The sequence below is a fragment of the Physeter macrocephalus genome, chromosome 2 (assembly GCF_002837175.3).
Source record: "Physeter macrocephalus isolate SW-GA chromosome 2, ASM283717v5, whole genome shotgun sequence".
NCBI classification, from domain to species: Eukaryota; Metazoa; Chordata; class Mammalia; order Artiodactyla; family Physeteridae; genus Physeter; species Physeter macrocephalus.
In genome coordinates, this window is record NC_041215.1 from 21,377,790 (window position 1) to 21,387,405 (window position 9,616).

Below are 9,616 nucleotides of genomic sequence, written 5' to 3' on the forward strand. Positions count from 1 at the left end.
CAGCAGCCATGGCTCATGGGCCCAGCCGCTCCGCGGCATGTGGGATCTTCCCGGACCGGGGCACGAACCCGTGTCCCCTGCATCGGCAGGCGGACTCTCAACCACTGCACCACCAGGGAAGCCCTGGTAGGTGGATTTTTAACCACTGGACCACCAGGGAAGCCCTACAAACAGCTCTTTGAGACCCACTTTCAACTCTTCTGGGTGTATACCCTGAAGTGGAATTGCTGGATCATATGGTAGTTCTACTTTTAATGTTTTGAGGATCCTCCATACTGTTTACCATTCCCACCAACCATGCACAAGGGTTCCAGGTTCTCTACATCACTTGTTACTTTGTTTCTTTGTTTTAGTTTCTTTCTTTTTGTTTGTTAGTTTTTAATAATAGCCATTAAGGGTTCCAGTTTCTGAACATCACTTGTTACTTTGTTTCTTTGTTTTTGTTTTATTTTTTCTTTTTGTTTGTTAGTTTTTAATAACAGCTATCCTAATAGGTGTATGGTGGTATCTCATGGGGGTTTGATTTTAACTCCCTAAGGCTTAGTGATTAGGATTCTCAGTTTTTCATGTGCTTATTGCCCATTTCTATATATTCTGTGAAAAAATGTTTATTCAAGTCTTTTACCTATTTTTAAAAATCGTGTGTTTTTTGTGTGTTGCTGAGGTGTAAGAGTTCCTTCTATATTCTGGACATCAGTCCCTCATCAGGTATATGATTTGCATCTATTTTCTCCTATTCCCTAGGTTGTCTGACTCAATATTATTAAGATGTCAACACTACGCAAATTGATCTACAGATTCGATGCAATTCCTGTTAAAATCCCAACAACGTTTTCAGAGATAGAAATGTCCGTTCTAAAATTCATAGGGGGGACTGCTGGTGGCGCAGTGGTTAAGAATCAACCTCCAATGCAGCGGACTCGGGTTTGGTCCCTGGTCAGGGAACTAGATCCCCACATGCATGCCACAACTAAGAGTTCGCGTGCCACGACTAAGGAGCCTGTGTGCTGCAACTAAGACTCCGCACAACCAAAAATAAATAAATAAAATTTAAAAAGTTAAAGAAAAAAATTAAAATTCATATGGAATCTCGGGACTTTTGTGGCGGTCCAGCGGTTAGGACTCCGCGTTTCCACTGCAGGGAGCGCCAGTTCGATCCCTGGTTGGGGAACTAAGATCGCGAATGCCCCGCAGTGCAGCCAAAAAAAAAAAAAAAAAATCATATGGAATCTCAAGGGATCCCACATTGCCATTACCATCCTGAAAAAGAAGAATAAACTTAAGGACTCATATTCCCTGATTTCAAATTTTACGATAAAGCTACCTAAGTAAAACAGTGTGGTACTGGCATCCACACAGAAGCATAGACCAATGGAGTAGACTTGAGAGCAAATTTTATGTGTATGTTAACCACAGTTTTTTTAAGTATAAAAAAAGAGGGAATTGTGTGGAGGTCCAGTGGTTAGGTCTCTGCTTTCACTGCCGAGGGCGCGGGTTCAATCGTTGGTCAGGGAACTAAGATCCCACAAGCTGCGCAGCCAAAAAAAGAAAGAAAGAAAAATAGAAAAAAAATTGTCCTTGGCAGCCTTACCAGGGACAAAATGTTAAACAGATACAAAGCCCCAATCCCCTCTTCCCCAGACCTATTGCTTCCCAAATTGATATTTTTGATTGCTTTACTTGAGGCCTTTCTACCAGGTGATTAGTATTTTATTTTTCAAAAAATGAGGAGAAAGAGAAGCTGAGAATATTTAAAAGAGCCAGTGTGGAAAATGGCTGGGTTGACTGCCTTTGAGAAAAAGGAGGTCAATTAACCTTTGACCCACCAATTCCACTTTCCACGGAAAACACTGTAATCTGCTGATGGTAACAATATCCGCTAATACTTACTGTCAAGCCTGGTGGGTTTTTTTGTTGTTGTTGTGTTTTCTTGGCTGTGCTGCAGGGCATGTAGGATCTTAATTCCCCGACCAGGGTTAGATCCCTTGCATTGGAAGCATGGGTCTTAACCACTGGACTGCCAGAGGAGTCCCAAGCCTTGTTTTAAGCACTTAACACGTGCTACCATTTCATCCTCACACCAACCCCATGAAATAGGTACCATTATTAGGTCCAATTTACAGATGAGAAAACTGAGGTCTTGAGTGGTTACGTGACTTGCCAATGTCACCTAGGAAAACAAGTACACTGAAATTGCCCTTGAATATTCAGACCCAGGGAAGAGCTGAAGTCACAGCTCAAGTCTGAAGGCTGTCTCCTGGCAGAATTCCTGCTTTGTAAAATCAGTCTTTTTGTGCTAGTCAGGCCTTCAACTGATTGGATAAGGCCTACCCACATTAGGGAGGGGAATCTGCTTTACTTAATAGTCCACTGATTTAAAATATCAATCTCATCTGAAAACACCTCACAGAAACAGCGAGAATAATATTTGACCAAATATCTGGGCACCGTGGCTCAAGCAAGCGGACACATAAAATTAACCAGCGGGACTTCCCTGGAGGTCCAGTGGTTAAGACTCCATGCTTCCACCGCAGGGGGCACAGGTTAAATCGTGGGTGGGGAACTAAGATCCCGCATGCCATGCGGCACGGCCAAAAAAAAAAAAATTTAAATTAACCAAATTAAAATTAATTAACCCAGGGTAAGATAGGATTTGTATTTACAAAGATCCCCCTGGCAGCTGTGGAAAATGGCTGGTGGGGAATAATAGCAGAGGCAGGAGGCCAGGGAGGAGGCTGGTGCAGTCACCCAGGTAACTGATGATGGGGTCTTGGACCAGAATGGGGGCCAGGGGGGATGGGGTGAAAGGGACAGAGTCAACAGGTTTGTTTTATTTTTTTTATTTATTTTAATAAACAAATTTTATTTATTTATTTATTTCATAAATTTATTTATTTATTTTTGGCTGCGTTGGGTCTTGGTTGCTGCACGCGGGCTTTCTCTAGTTGTGGCGAGTGAGGGCTACTCTTCTTTGCGGTACGCGGGCTTCTCCATTGCGGTGGCTTCTCCTGTTGCAGAGCATGGGCTGTAGGGCGCGTGGGCTTCAGTAGTTGTGGCGCACAGGCTCAGTAGTTGTGGCTCACGGGCTTAGTTGCTCTGCACCATGTGGGATCTTCCTGGACCAGGGCTCGAACCCATGTCCCCTGCATTGGCAGGCGGATTCTTAACTACTGCGCCACCAGGGAAGTCCACCGGGTTTGTTTTAAATGTGCAATTTAATGAGTTTTAATATCACTGTGCTCTAATTGTAAAGCATTTCTATCACCCCAAAAAGAAACCACGCCCCATTAGCAGTCACTCCCCTGTCCCCTAGGCCCTGACAACCACTAACCCACTTTCTGTCTCTGTGATTGGCCTGTTCTGGACATTTCATATAAATGGAATCACACACTATGTGGCTTTTTGTGCCTGGCTTCTCTCACTGAGTGTCGTGTACTCAGGGGTCATCCACGTTGTAGCATGTGTCAGTGCTTCACTCCTTTTTATGGCTTAATAGTATTCCACTGTGTGAATGGACCACATTTTATTTTTCCATTCCTCAGCCCCCACCATCTTTCTCCTGGACCAGCACAATCCACAAGGCCATGCCTCCCCCCTGCAGCCCATCCCCCACCATGGTCTGTCCTCCCCACAGAAGCCACTAGAGGGCGCCCCCGAGTACCTGAGTCGGGTCAGGTCCTGCCCCTCCTTTGCCCACAGCCCTCCAGCCCTCCTGGTATCCTACTTCCCTCAGGGTAAAAGCCCAAATCTTCCCTGTGAACCACAAGGCCCTGCCCACCCCCCATCTTCACCTCCCTCCTCTCTCTCTCCCCTTCACTCACTCTGCTTCAGTCAACTTCTAGCTGTTCCTTCAATATGCCAAGCATGGTGCTGCCCCAGGGCCTTTGCCCAAGCTGTTTCTCCCACCTGGAATGCCCTTCCCCCAGACACCCACAATTGCCCCCTCCCTGATCTTCTTCAGGGCTCTGCTCTGATATCTCCTTATACATCTAAAGTGTTTGCTACCATCCGCCCCCTGTACGGTGTTCCCTAAGGCTATTTCACTTCTCTCCATGGCACTTCTCACCATCTGACATATCACATATTTATTTACTGTCCTCCCTGCCATCTCTCACTAAACTATAAGCCCCCCAGGACGGGGATGCTCGTTCTGTGTCCCCAGAACCTCACTCAATGTCGGGAAGGAGGTGCTCACTAAATATGTGTTGGATGAATGAATACTATCTGCACTCGAAAAATTTAGACCATGTTGTAAATAATCAAATATAGGGTTTTTCTCAACCTTGGCACTGTGGACATTGTGGCCAGATCATTGTCTGGGGGGCCGTCCTGGGCACTGTGGGGTATGGAGCAGCCTCCCTGGTCCCCACACACTTGGTGCCAGGAGGGCCCCCTCCCCCCACCAGCTGTGATAATTACCAAGGTCCCCAGACATGGCCCAGCATCCCCTGAGGGCAGAATCACTCCTGGGTGTGACCCTGTGCTGGAGGGTGAGGTTTACCTGTTCCATTTTACAAATGAGGCTTACATCAGGCCCGGGAGGTATCAGAGTTCTGCTCATTGGGGTTCTTCAGTCATATGCTCCCCTATACCCTGGGGGACCACACATCCCAGGGGCCTGGGATAAGCCTGGTTTACAACCATCATTCTGGTGTAAATCAATTAGTGTCCCTTTTGCTTTCAAACCCGTCCTGATTTGCACTTTGGTGAATGCCTACATCCACTCAAGCTGGAATCAGGCACAGTGTATGACTCAGCATTCCCACTCCTATGTATGTATCCAACAGAAATGCTGCCAGGACATGTGCTAGAATGTTCCATAGCTGCATTAGTCATAACCGGCCCAAGCTGGAAACAACCCAAATGCCCACCAACAGTGAAACGGATAAGTAAATTGTGCCAGGGTCTCAGAAAGAGAATGGAGCAGTGAGAACAGGTGAAGTTCAATCATCCCCAACATGGGTAAACCTTCGTATGAATGTTGAGTGCAAGAAGCTGGATTGAAAAGAGACCATGCTGCTGTGACTTCCCTGGAGGTCAGTGGTTAAGAATCCATCTTGCAATGCAGGGGACACGGGTTCGATCCCTGGTCGGGGAACTAAGATCCCACATGCTGCAGAGAAACTAAGCCCGTGCGCGGTAATTACTGACTCCACACACCACAACTAGAGAGAAGCCCACATGCTGCAATGAAAGATCCGGCATGCCGCAGCTAAGACCCAACGCAGCCAGAAAGTAAATAAAAATAAAAAAAAATAAGGAATAAGAGTTAAAAACAAAAAAAGGCCATGCTGCATGATACAAGGTGTATGAAATTCAAAAATAGCCCCCCCCATCCCCAGTTTGTGTTGTTGGAAGACAGGATGCTGGGTATCTGGGAGGTAGTGACTGGAAGAGACACAGGGGATTTCTGGGGTTTCTGAGGGCTGGTCTTCTGTATCTTGATTTTCATATTGGCTACTGGCATGTGTTTACTTTGTGAAAGGCATCAGATTTTATATGTTTGATTTATGCCATTTCTGTATTTTGGTTAAACTTCAATCACAGCTTCAGACTGAGAAAACAAACTTATGGTTACCAAAGGGGAAAGGGGGAGGGGAGGGGTAAATTGGGAGCTTGGGATTAACAGACTATATACGAAAGAGATGAACAATAAGGACCTATTGTAGAACACAGGCAACTATATGCAATATCTTATAATAACCCGTAGTGGAAAAGAATCTGAAAAATAATACATATGTATGTATATATACACATACACACACACATATATATGTGTAACTGAATCACTTTGCTGTACACCTGAAACAAACACATTGTAAATATACTTCAATTAAAAAAATTCAATCGCAACTTTGCAAATGTAAAGTGTTCTTATTTAGATGATAAATTATAGGGCCACCCTTCTCGTAGAGCCGGGCAGGGTGGTGGGGTGGTCTGAAACTAAGGCCCAGGGGCCGTATCCCCCTCTACTGCCTGTTTGTATGCCCCATTGAGCTAAGAAAATTATTTATTTATTATTTATTTATTTATTTGGCTGTGTTGGGTCTTCATTGCGGCGCGCAGGCTTTCTCTAGTTGCGGCGAGCAGGGGTTACTCTTCGTTGCGGTGCGCGGGCTTCTCATTGCTGTGGCTTCTCTTGCTGTGGAGCACAGGCTCTAGGCGCACAGGCTTCAGTAGTTGTGGCTCACGGGCTCTAGAGCACAGGCTCAGTAGTTTCGGCACACGGGCTTAGCTGCTCCGAGGCATGTGGGATCTTCCCGGAGCAGGGATCGAACCCCTGTCCCCTGCATTGGCAGGCGGATTCTTAACCACTGTGCCACCAGGGAAGTCCCGGAGGGGAATCAAAAGAAGAATCATAGTTCATGTCACGTGAAACTTGTATGAAATTCAAATTTTAGAGCCCATAAATAAAGTTTTATTGGAGCACAGCTGTGCCCCTTTGAGTATGTGTCATCTGTGGCTGCTTACGTGCAGAGTTGTGTAGCTGTGATCGAAACCGTGTGGCCGGAAAAGCCAAAATGTTTTCTACTTGGCCCTTTTAGAAAAAATGAGCCAACATTTGTCTCAGAGTCATGCCTTGACTGGTCCATCTAAAGCAGCCCGCTCTGCTTTTTTTTTTTTTTTTTCTGACGGTGCTGCGTGGTAAGCCGGATCTTAGTTCCCTGATCAGGGATCAAACCTGCACCCCCTGTAGTGGAAGCATGGAGTCTTCACCACTGGACCATCAGGGAAGTACCCCCTCTGCTCTTTTTACACTCAGAGTCACAGTTTCTTCACTGTGCCTCCCACCTCAGGGTCTTTGTATCTGCTGCTCCCTCTCCCTGGAATGCCATCTCCACTTTGGGTCATCTTTCAGGTAACAGTTAAGGGATCACCTCCTCCAGGCAGCCCTCTGGGATCACCCAGGCTAGATCATAGCCCTCCCTGTTCTATCCTCTCCTTTGCTCCTTCTCTCTCTCCTTCCTGGCACAATTTGAAAGCTTCCATTTGTGCAGATATTTGATTGACTATTTCCTTCACCAGAGGGTCAGCTCCTCGAGGGCAGGGATTCTTTTTTTCCTCTGACAGGCTCCCAGGAAAACATTTGCTAGACCAGTGAGTGCGGAGACTGGAGGGATGTGAGGAATTCCAAGCAAAAAGGTTGAGCTGGGCTGCAAAGCTGATGGGTGTGTTTGCAGGCGGGGAAGGGCGGGGCGGGTGGAAAGTCCCTCAGCCTGGAGGTCCCAGGGACAGATTACAAAGAAATGCAAAACAATTTGCCTAGGGCTCTCAGTGAGTCCCTGTGGACCTGCTGGGAGCCCTCACAGGAGGCGGAGTCCGGAACAGACCCACCTTCACTTACCCTCTAAGAGTCTCAGTTTTAGCCTCTGTAAACTGGATCTGAACAGTGAGAACCTTCTGAAAGGGCCAGCAAATCCATCTCCTCCGTGAGATCTCTGCACAGTTCAGTGATCTTAGGAACCAACACTGGACCACCCATTCCCACTATGCAGCCCCACCAGACCTCCTTAAACTCAGCTGTTCAACCATCCAGAGAAGCAGTACACCCCTTCCTAAGGCTATTCCAGAACATTCCATGCTACAGAACATCCCTAGGGCATATAGTGGGACTACCTAACCCTGAGCTGTGTGCAGTTATCCTGGACCCTGAGAGAAAAGGAGAAATCAATAATACTGGTCCTATCTTTCTTTTTTTTAATTAATTAATTATTTTTGGCTGCTTTGGGTCCTCGTAGCTGCGCGGGCTTTCTCTAGTTGCCGCGAACGTGGTGCGTGGGCTTCTCATTGCGGTGGCTTCTCTTGTTGCGGTGCATGGGCTCTAGGTGCGCAGGCTTAGTTGCTCCGTGGCATGTGGGATCTTCCCGGAGCCGGGCTCGATCCCGTGTCCCCTGCATTGGCAGGCAGATTCTTAACCACTGCGCCACCAGGGAAGTCCCTGGTCCTGTCTTTCTTTAAAATTTGGATGCTTTGCTCATCATGGACTTTGTTTGCATTTATTTGAAGTTTAAAAAGTGATACTAAAATATAATCATCGGGGACTTCCCTGTCAGTCCAGTGGTTAAGACTCTGCGCTTCCACTACAGGAGGCACAGGTTCTATCCCTGGTTGGGGAACTAAGATCCCACATACCTCGTGGTGCGGTCAAAAAACAAAACAAAACAAAACCATCAGGACTGAGTTTTTTGGAGCTCCCCCCACTTAAAATTTTGTGCCCGAGGAGAGTACCTCACTCTCCTCAATGCAGCAGGTAGTAAGTGCTAATAAATGCTCCTAGAAGGAATGGTTGCAATATATAAAATCTGGTGTTTCTATCTCACAATGGGGGCTGTTTTAGTTTGCTGAGCAGGCCACAACAAAATGCCACAGAATGGATAAATAAACATCAAATTTATTGTCTCACAGTTCTGGAGGTCAGAAGCCCCAGATCCAGGTGTCTGCAGGGTTGGTTTCTGCTGAGGCCTCTCTCCTTGGCCTGCAGACGGCTGCCTTCTTCCTGTGTCCTCAGATGGTAATCCCTCTGGGCCTGTCTTTTCCCAATCTCACCAATATGACTGGTGTCATTAAACTAGGGCCCACCCTAAAGACCTCATTTTAACTTAATTGCTTCTTTCAAACCCTGTCTCTAAATGAAGTCACATTCTGAGGTACTGGGGGGTTAAGACTTTAATATATATGTTTGGGGGAGGGGCACAATTTAGCCCATAACAGGAGCAGACTCTTCAACGGGGCTTAATGTATGCCAGGCACTGTGCTAGGTACTTTATATGAACTTCTTTAAGTCTCACAAGAGCCCCATGATAGAATAGTTTCTGTTATTATTCAACATTTTACATGAAGAATCCTGAGGCTTAGAGAGATTATGTAACTTGCCCAAGTTCACACAGGCAGTGAGGGCAGAATCTCAACTCATGATTTCTGGCTTCAGATCAACCAAATCTGAAATCCATCTAGGAAGTAGTAGTGGAGCAGAGTTGCTCCCTGACTAAACCATGCTTTTTTTTTTTTTTTAATTGTGGTAAAATATACATAACATAAAATTGACCTTTTTAATCGTTTTTGAATGTACAGTTTAGTGTATTAAGTACACTTACATTGTTGTGCAGCCATCCCCACCATCTATCTCCAGGACTTTTCTGTTTTTCCAAACGGAAACTCTGTCCCCATTAAACACTGACTCCCCCTCCCCCAGACCCTGGCCTCCACCACTTTACTTTCTGTCCCTTGGATTTGACTCCTTTAGGGACCTTATATAGGTAGAATTATACAATATTTGTCCTTTATTTTTGGCCACAACATGTAGCTTGTGGGATCTTAGTTCCCTGACCAGGGATGAAACCTGGGCCCTCAGCGGTGAAAGCGCAAGAGTCCTAACCACTGGACCGCAAGGGAATTCCCCAATATTTGTGCTTCTGTGTCCAGCTTATTTCACTGAGCATACCATTTTATCCGTGTTGTAGCCTGTATCAGAATTTCCTTCCCTTTTGGAACGAAATTGGGTAATTTGTAGAGACGTGGATGGATCTAGAGACTGTCATACAGAGTGAAGTAAGTCAGAAAGAGAAAAACAAATATCGTACATTAACACATATATGTGGAACCTAGAAAAATGGTA